The 24,182-nt window shown below is 32.9% G+C and overlaps 1 protein-coding gene and 1 pseudogene across 3 annotated transcripts in view; both read right to left on the bottom strand.

Moving 5' to 3' along the window:
- The window catches only part of LOC138331838 (uncharacterized), a 199,601-nt gene that overhangs the window by 137,176 nt on the left and 38,243 nt on the right, over nt 1-24,182 (bottom strand). The gene's annotated exons all lie outside the window — the stretch shown is intronic.
- LOC138331829 (peroxisomal sarcosine oxidase-like) lies at nt 2,140-22,208 on the bottom strand (annotated as a pseudogene).

The raw sequence follows: 24,182 nt of genomic DNA, 5'->3' as shown, positions 1-24,182 counted from the left end.
AGTATGGTTATCATTCTGATGTATGAGTTTGTTTATTATACTGTTATATGAGTATGATTATCATTCTGTTGTATGAGTTTGTTTATTATACTGTTATATGAGTATGATTATCATTCTGTTGTATGAGTTTGTTTTATCATACTGTTATATGAGTATGATTATCATTCTGTTGTATGAGTTTGTTTATCATACTGTTATATGAGTATGCTTATCATTCTGTTGTATGAGTTTGTTTATTATACTGTTATCTGAGTATGGTTATCATTCTGTTGTATGGGTTTGTTTATTATACTGTTATATGAGTATGATTATCATTCTGTTGTATGAGTTTGTTTATTATACTGTTATATGAGTATGGTTATCATACTGTTATATAGGTTTGTTTATTATACTGTTATATGAGTATGATTATCATACTGTTATATGGGTTTGTTTATTATACTGTTATATGAGTATGGTTATCATTCTGTTGTATGGGTTTGTTTTATTATACTGTTATATGAGTATGATTTTCATTCTGTTGTATGAGTTTGTTTATTATACTGTTACATGTTGGTTATCATTCTGATGTATGAGTTTGTTTATTATACTGTTATATGAGTATGTTTATGATTCTGTTGTATGGGTTTGTTTATTATACTGTTATATGAGTATGGTTATCATTCTGTTGTATGGGTTTGTTTATTATACTGTTATATGGGTATGACTATCATTCTGTTGTATGAGTTTGTTTATTATACTGTTACATGAGTATGGTTATCATTCTGATGTATGAGTTTGTTTATTATACTGTTATATGAGTATGATTATCATTCTGTTATATGGGTTTGTTTATTATACTGTTATATGGGTATGATTATCATTCTGTTATATGGGTTTGTTTATTATACTGTTATATGGGTATGATTATCATTCTGTTATATGGGTATGTTTATTATACTGTTATATGAGTATGTGAGTATGAATATCATTCTATTGTATGGGTTTGTTTATTATACTGTTATATGGGTATGATTATCATTCTGTTGTATGAGTTTGTTGATTATACTGTTATATGGGTATGATTAACATTCTGTTATATGGGTATGTTTATTATACTGTTATATGAGTATGTGAGTATGAATATCATTCTATTGTATGGGTTTGTTTATTATACTGTTATGTGGGTATGATTATCATTCTGTTGTATGGGTTTGTTTATTATGGTATTTTGTTATATGTTATGGTTTATATCATTCTGTTATATGGGTTGATTTATTATACTGTTATATGGTATTATTATCATTCTGTTATATGGTTGTTTATTATACTGTTATATGAGTATGATTTTCATTCTGTTATATTGGTATGTTTATTAAACTGTTATATGGGTAACTGTTATATGTGTATGATTATTTTACTATTGTATGCGGTTGGTTATCACACTTTTTTATCGATATTTTCTACTGTTATATGGGTATAATTAATACACTGTTTATAATAAAGTTCCATCATAATTGACTAATTGTTTATCATGTTTATCTTACTCGAGTTAGTTAATTATCATAGCTAGTGTCATTTAAAACTCTGGAAATTATCTAAGGAGTGTTTAGATAAGAATTATAAAGTACAGTCACGCACACGTTGAGTAACTTGTTCATTGCATAATTTAAACTCTATATATACCGTTATGACCCTTTGTGTCTCGCCTGTATACAAGGGAGCTTACCATCATACATTGCGTTATAATAACCTTCCGCCATAATACATATATAGTGCCTAAATATATAATATATGTAATATTATATTGTTTATTAGTTTGAATAGGCAACTAACTTGTATAAGGCAAATGCAATGCAATTTAAAAGAAGATACGCTATGCCAAGTAATCCGAACACGACAACCAATCGGAATCAAGAGAGGTAGGAATTAACCAATAAGATTCGATGTAGGTGTTGTGTAAACATAAACGATAAGCAACTGATATTGAGTTTTTTTACATGAGTTTGGCATTGTGAAATATGGATAGTTATGAGATAAAAGTGTTATATGGGTATGATTATATTACTATTTTTTTAAAGTGACTCTTCAGATACTTATAATGGTTACCTTTAAGAACTTTATATCAAATTATCCTTGATGAACATTCAACACAATCTGTATGCTTCACCGTTTTATTCTGTATTCAGGTATGTAATTACAAGACTTGATTTTATTATAAGTGTGATTTTGTAAAACGATTTAATCTGAAATAAGATAAGTCCTCTTCCGGAGTTAACCCGATAGCCAGTTTCGATAGAATCTCCCCGACAACAGGAGCGAGCTTAAAAACCATGACCTGTAAATAAACGACAGGTGTATCAACAATACAATCAAACATTACAGGTATATTGCATGGTTTCAATGGCAAATTAGTGATACTGGAAATGGAATGGTACAATACTGCTACGTCAAATGCTTTTGTTTCACGGTTAGATAAATCTGCTTTGACATAAGAACTTTTCAACGTAACAAATTATGATTTCCTTTTTCTCAGAGAGTCTAATTAAATTTGGTGAAACAATAGAATCATATTACTGAAGAAACTCATTTTGTTTACCTGACTTATTTCAAACCTTTTTTCCTGAAGTTATATATATACATGGTATCTTTATTCCTTTTGTCAATTTTGTTAACATATAATAAAAGTATATTCATTTTGTCAAATTTTAAAATATGATATCGGTTGCATAAGCTAGACATATTAACTGATAAATCACACCCAGCCATTCTAATAAAAAAAACTCAGTTATAATGTATAAGCGATAACCTGTAAATGGACTTGATTATTCGTTATCATAAAACTATTTAAAAAAAAAACCTAGTGATAAGGTAAAAATAGCGCTACCTTGTCCTTGGATGTCACTATTCGTTATTATAACAATTTTTAAAAACGATTAGTGACAATCTTACCTGAAAATCCAGCCCCTATTACAATGTTACTACATGATGGATGCCGATCTAATATGTAGTCTTCGTCTGGTGTGTTCTGTAAACCAATAAAAACATTTGATTTGGTTAGTTGTTTGACGTCATATTACCAGCCAGGGTCATTTAATGAGATATCAGGTTAAACTAGTGAAGGAAATCCGGAGTACCCGGAGATAACCACAGCCAAGCAGTCAGTTATTATTTTATATCATATCACCACCCAGGGTCATTTGAGGAAAATAGGCTTACAAAGTGTAGGAAATCCGGAGTACCCGGAAATAACTACATCCAAACGGTCAGTAACTGATAATTCCAAAAATGGGATTAGAACTCGCAACCTAGAGGTTTAGGGCTTGTGATAACATGTCGGCTCATTTTAGCAAATAGGCCAACAAATGCAAACAGTGACTGGGCAACTTTTTAAAGTTTAGTGTTCACAGATGATCCTATCTGTACAAGACCCTATATTAGATCGGCCTTTTCATTCAAACTCAAGGTAAATGACAGATCAATTACATCGTTGGAATGTGGGAAAATTGTTTCAATTTCACTAATAAATCTATAGGAAAAAACACTAAATGTGTATTTCAATCGGTTACCTATCTTGGATTTTTGTTACAGCACAATCCCGTCTGTACAACTTGTGTAGAACTTTAACATGGAAAATGGACAACTAACGATAAATATAGATCAACCTGACCTTCGGATCCGGTGACTGTTTAATCATGTGGTTGGTTTTTTTTTTTTTTTTGATAGTACAGGTGAGATCAGGTGACTTTTAAATCGTGTGGTTCTTTTGTTGATAATACAGGTGATTTACTCCTGGTGGATTAATGTAGCGTGTAAAATAACCAAGACTTATGTCATTTATTTGATTAATTACTTGATTGTCTGAGGCAGCATGAACATTTTCGACTTTCAATAATAGGTTAAAGGTCGTCTTTATTTCATGTCTTTTAAAACAAAATGTTTTTGTAAAACATTTTGCAAAAGCGCCGGCATTGCAAAATGTCCTAATTTTATAAGCGAGTTTATAATGATATAAACGGTTTTCTCGTTGCCATGACTTGTCTCTGATTGGGTAATGTTAATTACAATTTATCTCGCATTCATGCAGGTTTTCTCTTACATGGGGACACTTGCCTTAAAGATCACAATTATTTCCATTAAAGTTAATGTTTTTTATTATTATTCCGCATCTTTTAGTCTTCGTTAACGTTGTTCCCTTCAATTGGTGTTGTTATATAGTTTACAAGTGTACTTTTCTTATGACATATCTTGGGACCATTGAGCATATGTTATCACAATTGAAATTTGATGAATAATTGTTTCCGATAAACACAGTTGAAAATGTAGACATATATAAACATATGACAATCAAAACGGTAGAAATAACCTGTGGATATGATGTTATCTAACTACCTAAATATGCAGGTAAAACTATGATTTATCGTGAAATCAGACAATTATGTGACCTCACTCACCTACAGATATAAAGTGACCCACTATGACGTATGAATTATACGATAAAGGCTTGTCAGATATTGCGTGACCGATTTGATAAAGGAAAAACCAGGACGGCGTCATTCGAGATATTCATATATATAATATCACGTCTGACTTTAAGTTTAACACAAATCAAATAATTATGCTAATGTCTTTAAATTTACGTATTGAGGTGTGAAAAAAGCACTTTTGGTCATTAACATTTAATAGGAGCGATGGCTGACTGGTTGAGATGTCCAAACATATTACCACAAGCCCTGCACCTCTGGATGTCGATTTCAAATCACACTTATGACAGTTTTCCGGTAACAACCATAGATCGGTGGGTTTTCTGTGGGTATTCCGGGTTTCCTCGATCTCTTAACATTTGTTGGCCCTTAAATATCCCTAGTGATTAATGTAACATACGACCGAAGCGAACAATATCAGGCCAAAAATATATATGTTTCAAGCACTTCTACCTGCTCTAGTTTTAGCTCCGACCTTAGATACGTTATCACTCTTTCAAAAAAAGATAAAAATTGTTGTGTTCAAAGCAGTTGTAATAGTTGTCTCAACTTTTATTTTTAGTTTCATCTTTTAAGTGCCATGATAAATATAACCACAATAAACAGAGATAAAGGATTTCTAGCCACCTTGAATATTGGAAGATAATGTCAAATTATATAGTAATAAAGTAAATGACACCCCCGAACCCCATCTCAAAAAATCCTACCGACCTACCCTGTGCTTTTCAGTCCTGTGATATGAAACAAACATACACGTATGTTTGGCCTTACTGGGGTTTAGAACGATAACGACTATTACCAAAACTCAAAATGAGGTTATCTGTGAAAGGTGCATTAATAATAAGTCATGTATCCAGTAATGAAATTCACTTTTGGAAAACAGACACATGTGTTGGCTTTAACTAAACTATAATGAAACGTAAACGGCGTTATGCTGGTCTCATCCTATTAACAATACTTTGCTGGTAGATTGTGACAAACGTTCTCCCATTTTTTTCAAGAACTGTCAAATAGACAAGGATATATCGACCCTCATGAAAGATTTTGACTGTTCAAAACAATCCTATCGCGATATCGCTGCCCAAAGATCTTCAGTTAATGTATAACATAATAATTATCAAACATTCTCTCCAAAAACAGACGTAGAACAATAAATAGATAAAACAAAATATTCAAATATTTTCCCGTATAAATGACGCAAGGCAGTACAACACAGTGAATAAGAGATAAATAATCTACCGTATATATACACGACTCCTTTATAACAGGCCATGGTTCAAGGCCGGGCACGTGTTCTCTAACGTAACTTTGTAGAGCTTTCTCCACCCATTGGTCATCAACATCATCTCGGGAGTCTGGGTCTACGGTAGGGCCGTAGTGTAGACACACCTGTTACAAATATTACAACATCATTTGATGATACAACATAGAGGTATTATGTATTTTCCCCTATTTAGGTAGTGATATTGTACATGTCTGTATTATATTTTCGCATCACTCCATGTGTTGGCTTGAACATATCTAAGTTGATCAAAAGTATATATCCATCATGACTAACATTAAGTAGTAGTATTGCTTGTGACTCGCTTAGTGTTGTGTAGTTTGTAAATGTAGGTGAAATATGAGATAAATGGCATATTTAGGGAATTCCACAATACCTTTTTGTGGCCAAATAGCTTTGCCATCATGTTACCTTGTGTCTATATCAGGTACTTCCTCCGTTTATGTGACTAACAGAGATTAGTTTACAACTTGATTTTGTTTAACTGCACCTAAGAAGTGATATATTGTATATAAACATACAAAATATCACTAGCATAAACAGGGAAATACTCGTTAAAGCGTTCATCCTTAACGACATGACGTCTGGTCAAAATCACGATATTGACACAGCAATAAAATTGTTTTTTTATTTAAATACACACAGTTGTCATCGCTAATCCTTCTCTTAAAAACAGTATTACCAAAAAAATATTGACCTCCTCTTGGCCAAAGTGTGATAGGCAGCAATATTTTCAAATGGTGTTACTTTACCTTGACTAACTCCGGATACTCTTCACAAGGAACTCCATACACAAGGTAAGGACCTATAGCATTCATCTGGGAAAATACCGGGAACTGTCGAGATCTAAACGTACCTTTGACCTTCTCTTTCCAGTAACAAACCTTGACTCTCTGTGTCTGAATCGAATCAGAAAATGGGACACTGTCGATATATCTAAAAGCTCAATGAAGAAGTTCACTTTAAATGATACCAACAACTTGCGAAAATTATTAAGTTGTAAAACTACTACGAAGTTAAAAATACTGCAGCACACACATTCAATCTCGTTCTAAAATTGCGTTTTTTACTTGGAAAGGACAGTTGCATCGGTTTTGTTATGACATTTGTGAAGATAAACAGCATCATATTAAAAGGGATGGCATTTTCCAAGAACAGCAGGTATGAATGTTGTTTTACCTGAAGAGGAACATCTAATCCAATACTGGTCAGCATTTTACTGGCCCATGGTCCCACGCACAATACAACCGCCTTGGCTCGATACAGCCTTGCCTCTGTCTTAACAGATATTATTTTTCCAGGAATGATTTCCATCATTTTTTCGCCGTCCTTGAACATTCCCCCAAGATTTCGGTATTGATTCTGAATTTCAGAGAAGAATTGGGATGATTTAAGTATTTAAACACCCTCCTATTTAGAACAAAACAACATGCAAATGAAAAACATTTCAACAAAAATAAAACGGTGAAGAAATGTAAATGATTCTAGATGTTTCTTTGGACCACCACCAGCAAAGATTATTTACAATAACTGCAAGCTGTTTTAAAATAAAAACAAGAATTGAGTTACCGTCAACTATACAACTTTAGGTTCCTAAAATATAATACACAAGAAACAACTACAAACAAAAAGGATCCGGTCTATAGAAATTATTTAAAAACTTGTTTTTCTTAAAAGCTGTAACAAGAACTGTTTATGGGAGGAGTGTTTTGTATGCACTGCATGATGGTGAGTCACCATGTCCTTTCTCTTATGCTAACCCTTTACACGACAGAGCATTTTACTGCAATCCATTAAACATATCAAATATCCACCTCCTACGCACGGGAAATGATATATAATATAAACAGTTGTTATATGACTGTGTGTTTTGCCGTATTCCAGCAGTGGTCTAGACAGCTCGGCAAAGGTCTTGACAAAATGCAATGTCAACCTGTGACCGATGAGCACCTATTAAGAGGTTGATATTGCAATTCTGGTAACCTGGCTATAAATAGACACATTTTTACCAATCAAAATAAAGCATTGTCGATCATCGGGCATAAGTATGGTAGAATTGGGAAAGATATCTTAGACATGTTAAATGTTGCTGTATGTCCGAAGATTATATTGTGAGTATAAACAGAAGTACTACAAATACCTACTAAGGAATATATAGATAATATTTTATCGTTTCATTTAACAAACAATTATTGTCTTTTTGTAGGTGAATACGAGGGATTGTTAAACCTTTAAAAGGTGATATTTCCCTCGGTCTTCGGCCTCGGGGAATACCACCTTTCTCAGGTTTAACTATTCCTCTATTCCTCTATTCACCTACAAAAAGTCAATATTTGTATATTATTGTCTTATCAATAAATTTTTCACTGGATCAAGGATTTATATCATTATCTCACAACTGGCCGTAAAAATGACGTTTTCGTGTGTACCTCCATCTGAATTAACGGCGCAATGATTCCATAGAAAAAAAGAGTCCCTCGAGAAATTTGAAATTGCTTAGATTGAATAACAAGGATTCACTTGAATAACTATTTTATGTTATGTATTCCCATCATTGATTATTTCCCATATATTCTAATGTTTTGATTACATCTCTATCCTTTAACCATCTATTCAAGTGAATCCTTTATACTTCAACTTTTGTTTGCTACGAGCATTTTCAGTGGCTTAAATTTTTACTTTATCAGCCCCTACAGGAAAGAAAATGGCGTCGCCGTTTTTCGTTATTTTTCAATAACATAAACAATATATTAGAATTAATCCTTAATAAAATATATTCATGTATTACCTGTATAGCAGTTAGTGCCCTGCCAGCCAATATTAGACCCCCGCTAAGGTCTAAAACAGCGCCTCCTATATCTGGGGAGAACGACAGCATAGGGTATGTGTCACGAAGTTGTTTGTCACTCAGTCTTCGAAACGGAGTTTTATTCTTCTGCAAACACATTGCTGTTTCATCAATGTAGTTTATGCCTTTTTGACCGATGCACAGCAACCCAGTTTGTCTGAAAATAGTTTTTGTTTTCATATCGCCCCATTTACAGTACAATGCAATGATACGATGGTGGAATACATGAGAGAGTTTACCAAAATAACCACTTTCACAGGTCTATACAAAAAGTTTTACACGCGTGTCTATGTTATTTTTGTAATTTCTGCAAAAGCAACATGAACTTGTAAGTTTTCAATTTAATAAATACCTTTAATAAAAAACCTCCAAAATACGACGATGTCGGCCACATTTACTTAGTCAAAAGCATTTGCTTAATTTGCTCATTAAGCACTTAAATGTTCCGGTCACAAATCTCATTTTAATACCAAGTCATAACTTTGGGTTGACATTTGATCATGCCAAAACTAAGTTAATTCCACCCTAGGGTCACATGAGCCTGGCGACAGTGAATATGTCTGCAAATGTTAGCTTAATGTAATACAGTTTGAAATGTTAACTTACTTAAAAAGTGCTTGGTTAGACAGTTCCTCGAGTTGTCTCCACATTCGGAACGCCTTGGTCATCATCTTGGTATAGTATTCCTTGTCTCCATATGCACTTCGGATTGTTCTAGATTGACCATGAGAACTCCCACGAGTATGGGGCAATGGAAACTGCAAAACATGATAAATGAGAAGTAAAAGTAAAAACATGGGTCATTTAATTCTATTGCAGAATATTGTTATTGTCTGATGTTAAAAACAATCGGAATTGGACATCATGCCTTTACACACCCTTTCATATTAACAGTACATACAAATCAGTAAGTATATATAAACATTGATAATGTCGATTACTATTTCAGCAAATAATGACGATATCCTTAAACATCAAGCTAGATATTGATAAACATCATATACAAAAAGTCTCATAGTTTATAGCATTACAAACAGAACAAAATACAGGATATTCAACGAAATTGATGTGTCTTTAATGAAGTGTCTTTATAACCGAATCATCGAATTGAAGCCTGTCGTCTTAATTTTCGTTTTTTTTCACGATCAAATTTCAAGCGTTTACTTTAGTACCAAATTTATCAAATGTTACACATCACTAAGACAATTTATAGTTTGCGAGCTAAACTTAATTCTAATTAAACTTCAAACCTATATCTGTAAATTACATGAGCGCGTGTAAAACAAGGGCAATTAATAAGTGTCAACAACAACGGGAGCTTCCGGTTGAATGGCGGACCAGTGAGGCGGTGAGTGAACCTGCTCCGGTTTATTTTGAAAATATATTGAAAAAGACTCCATGAACGGTCTTCTCTGTTGAAAAACTTTGTGCTCTTTGTAACACTGTATATACATATCTCAAAAGCGGAGATATAGCAAAACCCAATTACGTGCTTTGAACTTGCCTTTTACATACCCGTATTTCAACATTTGTGCACGTGCACACGTGTGTGTAGGCCAATATAGTACGTTATGTCGAGTACACATACAGGCCGTGTACCGAGTGACCATGAACGACCCAGCTCACCTATGGACTCAAGTGGTGAGGCTCCCAAGGGGAGTGGTGCTAATCCGGGTTCGTCTATCGCTAATAATGATAATTTAGCCGACGCATATAAGTGCAATGGGTTTGAGGATATTGGCAAATGCTTCATGAAACTCCACCTCCAGATATCGGGTGTACAAGCCGACGTCGAGTGTCTAAAGACAAAGGTGTCCAATTTAGAGCAGTTCGCGGAGCACTCAAATGAAAGTATACGGACTATCCATGAAGAGACTATTCCTAACATCGAGGATAAAATCGCAGCGGTAGATAATGAGAGAGTGAAGCTTGACATGTGGGGGAGAAAATGGAACTTGATTATCAGAGGTGTAAAGGGCGATTCGAAAGAAAATCCCAGAAATACTGAGAAGGTTGTAAGAGAATTCCTCATCACAACCTTGAAAATGGAGGAATCATTTTCTAAAACCGTTCTCTTGACAGCCGTCCACAGACTCCAAGGAGGCTCTGAAGGATGTCCTAACATCATTATTAGGTTGAGTAGCCTTTTGGACAGGGACGACATCATGAACGCCGCATATAAACTAAAAAGGGGTTCCGGTTTCAGCGTGATCCCTGATCTGCCAAACGTCGTAAGTAAGCGTCGGTCTTCCCTGCTTGAAAAACGCTGGAAAATGCCCCCACGGGAAAGGAACAATTACAAGCTGATATATAGAAAGGACCACCCTTTTGTAGAATTGGTTGAGAAACGTCATCGATAATTAAAAAAAAAAGACCAAGTGATTCAAATCTGAACTTATGAAAATAAAAAAATAAAAAATAAAAAGATATGTTATACATACTTTTGTACATGGTCCTTTTAGAACTTTGTTTTCTAAATAAGTACATTGCGTTATTCTATAAAATGTTACCTGTGTAAGAATTACAAAATACTTTGATACATTAAATTATTTTATTTAAATCTCATTTTTCACACTTGACTGAATAATAAATATGTAAACTTTCTCTGAGCTTATATATTGAAAAAAATTGACTGTTCAAATAAGGAATTATAAGTGAGAATATACGTCCTTGGTTCAAAATAAGATTTTTTTTCTTAAATTGTTGCGTGACTTACTGTTTGGCAAGGGAGGGAACTTTGTAACGCTTTACATGCACAGTATATAATATTATATGTATATAGTATTTTAGACAATTAGTCTGATTTATATAAAGCTCCACCATAAAAATATGAACAATGGTAAACATACAGGTTGATTCTTGGAAATAACAGTTTAGTGCAGTACTTTTGTGTAGGCGGATTACTGACTTTTTTCCCACCATGCGAATCTATATTAAGTGTTAACTCGGCATCAATTTCCGAATCAAAGCTAGTTTTTAACTTTAACCTTAAATGATAAAATATATATTGAATTGTAATTGAAAACTGCTTGTTCTTTTTTGTTTGTCATGAGTATTATGTTACGAAAACTAATTAATGAGAAGTTTATGTGTTGGCGCTTTCATTGAGCCGACTAAAAAATGAGTTGTCATTTAGTGATGCCAAACAGAGTTATCTGTACTTCCGGCGTAAACAGCTAGGCTATGACACGAGGATTGGTACATCATGTTTTTTATTGTATGTAAGTCGCCTATCTACATGTATGTTGGCAGGTCAAATTGAAAAGTGGAATCAAATTGAAATCTTCTGCATTCTATGTATATAAAACCGAAACAGTGATTTGAATAATAGCTTTTGTATAAGTATTTTTCGCTGTTCTTATGAACTCAGACACGTGTGAATTATTTGAAGATTATGATATTTATACTAAGATACAATACATTAGGCCGTTTACGTACAGATGTACCTGGTATCGCTGTAAGCCATAGGCCAATTCAAAAGGGAAAATATCACATACTATTATTATTACGATTATCATTCGTTGTTATTGTTCTGTTTAAATATGAACCGAAACTTACACACGTGCTTTTATTTATTTAGTTATAATCAGTATAATGTAATTGTAACTTCTGACTTACTCAATCGTTTTCAGAAGTACATTTGTAGTTATTGTTGTACGAATTAATGAAGACAGTACTGGGTTAAAGAGTTTGAAAAATTCTTCATCGTCTCATTTAAACTTTTAATATTTTTTCTTTGCTTTTTGTTTCTTTGGTTTGAGCCGGAGTGGGGGAGCTAGGTCATATATTCACATCCGGGAATGTTAAGTAAATATGAGACAGGAATTCGTAGTTGCTTTCTTTGTCTCTGCTTATTTTTGCTCTTTTTTATGATTGGGAACAGGGAAGGGATATACTTAAATTGTAAAATCAGTTACATTCGTTTTCTATGTTTTTTCAAATACATGTACAAGTCAAAGCTGTATGTATGTGCTAGGTCTTGGAACAAACATTTTTGTAGTTACAGTATGTATATTTTGTGTATATGCTTTTATCTTATCTGTCAATCTTATATCTATATAGATTATAAATATATATGGATGAATTGAAAATATGTAGCGTTAATTGTAGAGGTTTAGCCTCTGATTCTGTGAAGCGAAGAGACATTTTCGAAAAGTATAAAAAGAAAAGTGATATCATTTTCCTGATCGATACCCATTCAACTGAAGAAGTAGAAAAAAAATGGAAAGATGAATGGGGTTATCAGGCATGGTTTAATTCATATTCCTCAAATAGTCGTGGGGTTGGGATTCTTTTTAATAACACTTTTTGGCTATAAACTACTGTCTATTACCCGAGACAAAACTGGAAATATTCTTATTCTTGACATTGTACTTGCTTCTTCTGATAAAAACATAACTCTAGTGGCAGTTTATGGCCCAAATGATACCAATGTTAATTTTTATCATTATCTTTCACAGCAACTTCAATTGCGACAGAACACTTCTTTTATTTTAGGAGGAGATTGGAATGCTCCACAGAGTTATGATGTAGATACCAAGAATTATGTTAACAGAAATAATGAGGTAAATCGAAAAGAAATTCTTGCATTAATGGAACTATTTGATCTTTTGGATATTTGGAAAAAAACAAATACTGATAAACATTTATTCACTTGGCAAGGTCCACATAGAAAACAAGCCAGGTTAGATTATTTTTTAATATCTTCAGATTTATCTCCCTTTGTTTGTAGTTCTAAAATTGGTTCAAGCTATCGTTCTGACCATTCACCCATATTTTTGAATTTAAAATTTGTAAATCAACCAAAAGGGCGGGGAACATGGAAGTTTAATAATAGTCTGCTGGGTGACCCAGAATATGTAAATATTGTTAAAAATTGTATTAGAGATACCATAAACATTTATGCTATTAATCCAGAAGAAGATGACCAAAATTTAATTAATTATACAATAAGCCATCAATTATTGTGGGAAACTATGAAATTAATGATTAGAGGAAAAACAATTGCTTATTCTTCATTCAAAAAAAAGGAAAGAGAGAAAATAGAAAAAAACCTTGAGCAAAAACTTGAAAGTTTAAATCATGAAAAGGAAAGAAGGGCTAAAGTCATTGAGGAGGTTGAAAATGAATTGATACTTATTAGAGAAAGTAAAATAAAAGGTATTATAATGAGAGCCAAATCCCAATGGAAAGTCGAAGGTGAGCGAAGTTCTAAGTTTTTTTGTAATCTAGAGAAAAGGCACTACCAAGAAAAAATTATACCAAAGCTTTTAAAAGATACTGGTGATGAAATTACAGATCTACAAGATATTTTAAATGAACAAAAACATTATTATGAATGTCTCTACTCTAGTACCACTAATGACAATGAAACAGCAAATACAGATAATTTATTTTTTAACAATGATAATCCTTTTATAACCAAACTCTCTGTTGAGCAACAAAATATTCTAGAAGGTGATATTAATTATGACGAATGTCTTAAATCATTAAAAAATATGAATAATAATAAGTCACCAGGTTTGGATGGGTTTACTGTGGAATTTTATAAATTTTTCTGGGCTGATATTTATAATTTTTTGATAAATTCTTTTAATCAAGCACATGAACTTGGTATGCTCTCAATTAGTCAACGTCAGGGTATGATAACTTGTATCCCGAAAGAAGGTAAGTCAAAATTATATCTTAAAAATTGGAGACCCATTACTCTATTAAATGTAGACTATAAGATTGTATCATCAATTATTTCTAATAGATTTAAAATAGTATTAAATAGTATCATCAGTGAAACTCAAAAGGGGTTTTTAAAAGGTAGATATATTGGGGAGTGCAGTAGAATAATTAATGATTTGATATTTAAAACAGAAAAAGAGAATATCCCAGGTTTACTTTTGCTAATTGATTTTGAAAAAGCTTTCGATTCTTTAGACTTTAATTTTATTTTGAAAACTCTCTCTTTTTATGGTTTTGGTCCTTCTTTTTTAAATTGGATAAAAACTTTTTATAATGATAGTTCATGTTGTGTGACAAATAATGGTCATTGTTCTGAATTTTTTAAAATTTCTCGTGGAGTTAGGCAGGGTGACCCCATCAGTCCATATATTTTTTATTCTTTGTGTTGAAATTTTAAGCGCAACAATTAAATTCCATCCTGATATACAAGGTATCACAATAAATCACTCTGAATATCTAATTAATCAATTTGCTGATGACACTTCCTTCACATTATCAGATGATCCACACTCTATGAATATTGTTCTTGATATTTTACAGGATTTTGGCCATATATCAGGTCTTAAGATAAACATTGAAAAAACCCAGGCAATATGGATTGGGGCAAAAAGGGGTTGTGGTGAGGAAATACTTCCAGAAAGAAATTTAAGCTGGAATCATCAAGGGAAATTTAAATTACTTGGCATTTCATACAATCTCCAATCAGAAAATATATTTTATGATAATTTTGTTCAAAAATTAACTTCTGTTAAAAGACTTCTAAATGACTGGTCCTTTAGAAATCTTACATACATTGGTAAAGTAACTGTAATAAAAAGTCTAGCTCTACCCATTTTTATCCAATCAATGACAGTTTTACCTGATCCGCCTCCTCAAATTGTGCAAGAACTCCAGAAGTGTTTTTTTGAATTTATTTGGAACAATAAAATAGATAAAGTAAAACGAAAAGTAATGTATGGTGATTATGAAGAAGGTGGACTACGTGTTCCGCATATTTTAACTTTTTGTCATGCTTTGAAAATGTGTTGGATACAAAAAACTAATAGACCCATCAAATTGTTCTCCATGGAAGTCACTTCTTTTAGATGATATTGAAGCTTATGAAGGGGACAAGGTCTTAAGGCTAAGAAAAGAAGGGATTTTGGAAATAAGTAGATCTTTAAATACTTTTTGGAAAGAAATTTTTAAGATATGGGCTGAGCTAAGTGGAGAGGAACTCCCCACAACCCCAGTTTTAGTTGCCTCACAACCATTATGGTTAAATAATTTCATAAAGATTGATAACAAAACTTTTATCTACAAACATTGGTGTGAAAAAAATATTTTTTTTATTAATGATTTGATAGAAAACAATGTACTTGTAACTTATGAAAGGTTTTGTGATAAATATAACCTGACAATTAATTTTCTTGAATTTTATAGTGTAATGAATTCAATTCCAAGGCAATGGAAGAGTATATTGCTTGAACAGGAAAATGACTTAATCAATTTGAATCAAAACAAATTTATTCAATATCTTAAGAAATATGATAAGATTACAAAATACTTTTACCATCTTATGCTAAAACCGATTATTGAATATCCACTTAAAAGTCAAAATTCATGGCAGGAGATTTTGCATGTCAACATCCCAAGAGAGGTTTGGAATAAGATTTTCATCATACCTTATAATGTTACAGATGATATAAAACTTCAAAACTTTCAATTTAAATTTCTCCATAAAATAATATATACCAATTGCAAATTAATGCAATGTAAAATGAGTGAAACAGAAAGATGTTCTTTTTGCAAAGATGGTCGAGAAACACTCATGCACCTCTTTTGGGAATGTTGCCATGTTCAATCTCTTTGGACATCCTTTTTGAATTTATTAAAATCAAACTATGACATTGAGCTGGGCAGAGACCCAATGATAATGGGTTTTGGTATTGTAGACAATGTTTTTAGCTATTAATTGAATTTTTGATATATTATTGTTGAAATAATATATATACTATTGTAAATTAAAATCAAAAACTCCTTCTATTGGAGAGTGGAAAGCTTATACTTTATTTTACAAAGAAATTGAAAATTTTGATTTAATTTCATATTCAGAGAGAAAAAAAAACAAAATAAAGCAAAAGTGGGTTTTTGTGGCCAATTTTTTTGGAGATTAGCGGAAGAAAGATACAAATCAAATTTACATAGTTTATGTATGTATTTATAATTGACAACTTCCTGAACTTTCAGTACATGTATGCCATTTGTTTTTCTTACTGTGTGTTGATTTGTAACATGGAAAATGAATGTAACAACAAAAAAGCTGAATAAAAAAAAAAAAAAAAAAACTTTCAAATCGCTTTGTACGGAGAAGGGAACGAAGTAGTTATTTCAAAAACTATATCTCCTTCTTTGATTTGTTTCAAATCCATAATGAATAAAAATGATAAACTAGTAGTTAATAACTTTACAAAGGATTTAACAGAAACGTCCTTAGCGGAGAACGAAGACTGAGCGCAAATGCCCATTTTTAATTAATTGGATATACTTAAATGTACACACAACTGACAAACAACCGAACGAATTAACCAACCAGCGGAACAACCAAAGAATTAAGGGGAAGGACGGGCGTCAATTGAACTATATAACAAGAGAATGAACCAACGTATTTAGTCATGATGTACATGTATGGTTATGAATGCAAGTACCTTCTATTGATATTTCTAGTTTGATGCAAATGAAAACATATTTGTGGTAAATTATTCAAGCGGTGAAAGTAATAAAATCAGTTTAAAACTCCTCTATCACTTTTTCACGTTGCTTTAATTCTCTTTAAAGGCCTAGTACAACCTGATATGTTTTATCGTTAGACTTTTGCCAGAACTATCGAACATACGATATAATGACTGAAACATTTTAAAATTGATAAACCTATTGACTGTACTTCTAGATGGGGCAGGACACTTTTCCTTTGGTTTAGCACTGAGTTAACTAACATTGCGATAATTATTTAAGATAAATATATTAATGCACAAAAATACAATTATTGTATTCAGAGTAAGAGCTAAGTATTTGATATAATTAGCGAGGAATTGTACTCAAAGATGATAAGATAAATTTTATTACAACTGAATCAAGCATGTACTTATAATATTCCACATACAACAGCTTAATTAGTTTCTAAAAACTCGACTGATTTGGGGGGTCATCAAGGACCAAAACCATATATGGTCCTTTGTACTTAATTTTAGATGTATTTTGAACAGAAAATTATACTAAAATTTAAGCACGTCTTGTGGTATAGATAAATGGACTGTACACTAACTCACACACCAATACGACATCGTTTAGATACAGAGAAGTAATCTATCGCCTTCAAAGTAACAATTATCTAAATATAGTTAACTGTGCATAGTGATAAAAGAGGAATGGCATTGAACAGATTTCACAATTGATATCACTTAAAGAAGGAACAAACTAGTTTTCCATAATTAGAGAGCCAATCACATGAAACATGATCAAAGAATACATTGGTTAGAGGAAGGAAAATATGTACTGTTATCAATGTTATGATTACTTACGTGTAAGTCACAAACCTAGTAAATAAACTGAAACTTAAATAAAGAAAAATGAAATTATCCATCTTGTTTAAGAATAATTATGCAAAGATAAAACAAATACCTGCTCGATAAGACATGTTGATTTCCCGGCCCTACGGGCATGGTAGGCAGTGTAAGACCCCACTATCCCGGCCCCTACAACTATGACGTCATACACTGTATCTTCAGCCATTGTATTGTTTGATTGGGACTGCTGTCTATTTTTTAAATTGCTTTCTTCTTTCTATCTTTCAATCTCGGATACACACGCCTGCGGATATAGATAAACAGTAACCACGGTACCACAAGGTTGTCATATCACAACAGTTATGTTAATCAGCCAAACACAGTGGTCGAACTGGGATGTGAATTCCAAAAATAGTGATTACATCCTATAGGGTCATATAGGCTTAGTGACAGGAATAATTTAAGTCATATTCAATTAATGGTATCGTCTGTCAACTTCTAGACCTACTTTATCTCCAGTAGGTATGATCTAGGTAGCCATGAGATTAACATCTCAAATTTTGTCCCCTTTACGATCATTTAGTTGGACATTAGTCACCCACAATGTGTTGCTAAATATCATCTTATAAAAGTGATCTCTATAAACGTGGAAAATCCAGAAGATACTTAGTTGACGATACCATCAATTAAATATGACCTAATATATCCTCTCAGTCCATATGACCCTAGAATGTATTCATCTTTTAAAAGCAGATCAGGTTAAGATCCACATGCAGTATCAAACACCGAAGCTATCAAAACGATGTAAACTGGGAGTTTCAGCAAAATCATTAACAGTTTTTGATAATCATTTTTCTTTGTTTTTATACTTGATCTGACTTCCTGAATGAATGGTTGCGTATTGATTTGGGGAAAAAAAATCCCCTGTAAAATCAATGGAACCGTACATTAAAATGTATTTTATCAAATACCTGCAAAATTGGTTATAAGTATTCAATTTTTATTTTTTTATTTTCATAAAAACAGATTGAAACACAACCTTTGTTCAACTCCTATGCTAAAATGGAACAAATGTTAAACTAGATCCCTTTCACCTACTTCTCCAATTCCTCATCTGTTAATCTAAATTCACTAAACCATCAATTTGCCGAAAAAAAATGAAATTAATCTAATCTAATATTTGATTAATTAAGACTCAAAGGTGTCTTCTTGCAAACAAATTTGCTTAACACGGAGTGGCGTTAAAATAGCCTAAAAGGCATATTTTATATAATATCAAGTAACTTTTAATCATGCGAACTTAATCAAAGATAGATGGAATAAAATATATATGTTAATATCTGTAGGTTATTAGGAGAAAGTTGGTCTTAATATAAATTATTGACAACCTAGTTTGACGTATAGTACTGAATAGAGTGGAGCGCTACATGAAACACATCAAACTCACTGTATTATCAAACGCCGTATGTGACAAGTGGCGAGCGCTATACACAGTACGTCAGACTTATCAATTCTTAAATAGATTTCGGCACATACCTTACCACAATGTTGTCTATTTATTATGTGCAGTTATCCAGGGAGGCAAAAAAAACCTGACTTGAATTATTTAAACAGAAATTACCCTACATATTTTTCAGGTTAATGTTTTGTAATGAACTAGTAAACTGTGTAATATATATAATTAGATATTCGATAGGCTGACGGCCTACCCCATTGTCGCTAGCCAAGATGTTAGATAGCGTTACACTGCACAAAGTCGCAGTGGGTAAGGCACCTTAGACTGAATAGGCATGCTCTAGTTAACCGCTTTGTGTTGATATTGCGACTCAACCACGGAGGCTATAGATGACCTAAAACACACATCAATTTTTTAATGCAGCTTAACTCGCATGTATGTTTTTACATATATGTACTTGTAGTAGATGCGTCAAAAACATGGTCTTATTAGTAGCAACTTCCTGTTTCCGACGTGTGAAGTTAGGGAACAATCACTTGTCACATATACAGCAGATTATGAGCTCGGTATTTTGCATTGAAAAAAAAAACGATAGAATTTACAAGTTGCGATGAAAGAAGTTTCTAAGATATTAGAATGAACACATGAAAATATCGGAAAGCAATTCAATCGGCCATGTCATCAAGTCATGTAATAATGGAACGTTTGTCTTTTTACAGTGATATCTCACTTAATCAAGCCACCGAAGACAGCGAACAAACACAAACCAACCGGTTACAGTAAACTAACAACAAGCTAACCAGTCGTCCCACTCCCTTAATGCTGATTGCTAAGCAGGAGCAGAAATATATCTTTTCTTTTATAGACTATGGTGTGTCTAAATGGCAGATTGCTGTAATAGAATTATATCAATATTGAAATTAAGTGTTTCTTTCAATGAAAACATTTTGTTGATCAATGTTTAGCATTAGCCAATCTAAAACTTACCTTCAACTATCCAATAAATGATTTGACTACATCAACACACCGCTGTTCCAACATTCCATGACTAGTTGATGACACAATGGACTTCGAACGGCTGTTTCGAAAACTCGCTTTCAAATCACCTGATACCTATCTATGAAATTGGAGTAACGCTAATCAATTGATTATTACCATATATGTGTCATACGGTTTGTAGTTCCGTCACTAAAATTATTACTTTATTCCGTGAAAATTGCGTCCGATGAAATCCTAATTATTAACGATATATGGAACACTTCTTCAAAACATTTATGAAATATCATAAGACGCATTCATAAGTTGATTAGAGAATATAGACCGTACAATCAAACCAAGATTTCTGGAAAACCTCTTTTGGACATATCTTTTAGACATAAGATTTCATACAGAGGTGAATTTCGAAGCCTGCTTATTGGATAATTAAGGCGCATCAAGTCTGTTTCTGACAGGGAGATGTAAACCATATTGAAATTTTACGAAAAGTTTGGCCAATTTTGGTGTGGAATTGATAACCTTCGGGAACAACACTTTCCGCTATATCCACGGCCCACCACGTAATCCGTAAAAGACCGTGGCAAAACTTCACAAGACCTAGCTCATCTTGAATACAGATACAAAAAATAGCCAAAATTTCACGGCGCACAACGTTTTGGGCAAACGGGGCTACCGTGGTCGTCTGGAACATAGTGTAAACCTAGCATAAGATGTCACCCCCATAAAGGTTTAGCAAGATGGTAGATCTTAAAAAACCACTCACACGTGTGTGAGATGACGGTCTTCGAAATCAGTAACGGATGATTAAAACACTAACATTGTCGCCTATGGGAAATCATTTGGTTCTGCGGTCTCAATAGGAATAATCAACTCGAGGGTAAAAAATGCCAAGCAATTCGTATGCTACAGACATACGTTTATAAGGACCATGAGTTATACAGCCATTGATATTGTTTGTTTGACTCATTATAAAGAAGTGTGATTAATTAAAATGATTTGATATAAAGCAATCCATTATGCTAGCATATGACATTTATAATAGTTATTCACATCACTTATTGTTTTATAAAGAGATTTTGTGGTTTACTAATTTGCAGAGCTATACCCATACTACACGCATTGACTTAAAAAGACTAAATGTATATATGTATTCACAACAGATACAATTCCGACATCATTGCAAAAATATAATGCTCTGTCAATTCATACAATCACACAAGAGTACTTTCAGTACTTTGATTAACTATATACAATTTTCCCAATTAGTTATCTTTTCTTTATTGTCCTGTCGAATTCACGAATGTGTGCACCTAGAAAATTAACTGCGATTTCTATGACATCATTTTTATAGATGTTTGTTGTCTCAAGTTTGTAAAATTAGTGTTTATCCAAACATGTAAACACTTGGGTCGCCATTATTTTTCTTTATCCTTACAAACAAACAAAAAAGGTAATGTTGATCTCATAATAATCTTGGAAACAAAAGAACATGATTTGTTTGGTTCATCGTCTGAGTGAACTATTTCATAAGTATTACTCCACGAATAAAGACAGGACGTTTAAATAAAAAATACAACAACATGAAAATACATATTCAGAGAAATAATGACAAATAATTCATGTCTTTTGACTGTTAACGTACTTACCGATCTTCGTAACAGACCTAGTTGTTCAACAAGATGGCAAATCCAAACTAATATTTGGTTCTCATAATAATTGATGATCACGCGCTATTATTCTGACCAGCGGATCACTCTATACATACGAGTTATGACACTGTTCGACAAGCGACCTAGTTTCTTACTGCTTTAGACTGAATGATTGTTTTGGTTATTTTTAAACCTTGGATAATTACTCAACATACAATACGATTGAGGAAATAAAGAGACCCATGACAGCGAGGTATTGACGACGCCACGGGTCATTAAGATATCGAACGCAATTTATAATATATTAATGAATGTCAAAGTGTAGCCCATTGGATAGGATCTCGACTATTATTTACTACATTTGTCAATAATACCCTAGTCTTTACGGATGAGGCTTGATCACATGCACGGTCATTCAATCATGACATGTATTCCTGTTGGTGCATATAAAACGAGATTGATAAACTAGATTCGAAAAAAGTAATTAGTTTGTTTCGAGATCTTCTGTCTGTTTGTTGTCTGTAGACAATGTCCTCAAACAACTTCTCTGACTTATCAGTTTAATCTCATTAATGGTTAGCTACGCTGACAATCTTTTTGATGGAATTTTGTAACGAAAAATATCCTGATAGGATGATATCGAGCAGATGTACACTATGGACGTAATGCTTCCCGTTACTGCTGGGATAGGATCTCGACTATTTATTACTACATTTGACAATAATACCCTAGTCTCTACAGATAAGGCTTGACCACACGCACGGTCATACAATCGGGACATGTATGTCTGTTGGTGCATAGGAATATTAATAAGATACTATATATTAAATATATTCTACTCATTAGAATTCGCTCCGAAACTCGCTGATCAAATTCGACCGATAACTGTAATAAAACAATGGTATGGACCGATCTAAGGTCATGGTATGCTATTTTCGAGGGCAGCTATTGGTTGTGACGTCATATGTTTGACAGTGTAACGTCATACCTTTTTTTAGAAAATTTAAAAAAAAACACAAATTGCTGTCGTAAAAGTAAACACACACGTTTACCACAAAAAAGAAAAGCCAATTTTACAGTGATATTCATTGATATTCACGGAGTTGAGTTATAACATGGGAAACTAATGAAATATCACCCATATATTTATGGAATGACATATTTTTTATTGTTTGTTGGTGTTAAAAGACGTTTTTGTACAGATATTTAAAAAATATTTACATTTGCCGCGCAAGAATACACACACCAGAATACTAATTTCCGCAAGTAGTGTGAATACGAATCCGATTAGGCCTATTGTATCTGTATTGACAATCCTTAATATGAGTTTGAATGTAATAGAACGGAATTCATGTTTATATTGGACTTCTCTCAATACAGATACATAGATCTCATCATCGGATGCACGCACATTCTTACTAATTTATTGCTGTCGGTGTAAACGATGTATTCATATTCTTGCGTGGCAACCACGTTGCTCTTGTTGGTAAGGCATATATCAAATAGAGAACAAAACGTATGATGCTAGTGTGTAAATGTGTTTGTAGGTATAGACCAGTCCCAATGGCCAAACTTTTCATACTCATTATGTTACTTACGCAGGTCAAAATTTCGCTATATATCTAAAAACGAAGAAATTAGATTTCGGCGTTAAAAATTTTCTATATCAGGCTTTCAGGGTTGATATGATTCAACCATTTCTCAGCAATTCCCACGAATATAACCGACTATGCGGTATCCTGTAAAAATCACGGCAGTTCAAACGAAATATTACGTGTGATAGCAAACTATTGCGCTCAAACGAAATAACAATATCTGATCTATCGCTATGTCAAGTGTAATTACGATATTTTGTTGCCGCACCCACCATCGAGTAGAACCCCGAATGAACAGGTATGATACCATTAAACAACTACGTGTAGACTATTGAAATAATATTTGGTCATTATGATACACGCTTTACACATAATTACATTTTCTTCAAGTTAGATGCTGCACAAAATGTAAAAAAAAGGTTTACTCTTACAGGTCCATTGCCTTTCCCACACGGCTTTATCATTTTTAAATGGGAATATAAAACGAGATTGATAAATTAGAATCGCAAAAGTTATTAGTTTGTTTCTAGAGCCTCTGTCTGTTTTTAATCTATAGACAATGTCCTCAAACAACTTCTCTGTTTTATCTGTGTAATCTGATTAATGGTTAGATAC

This window comes from Argopecten irradians, chromosome 9, assembly GCF_041381155.1.
Source record: "Argopecten irradians isolate NY chromosome 9, Ai_NY, whole genome shotgun sequence".
Classification (NCBI taxonomy): domain Eukaryota; kingdom Metazoa; phylum Mollusca; class Bivalvia; order Pectinida; family Pectinidae; genus Argopecten; species Argopecten irradians.
Note: the sequence above shows the minus strand (reverse complement) of the source record. Positions and strands in the feature narration are given on the sequence as shown.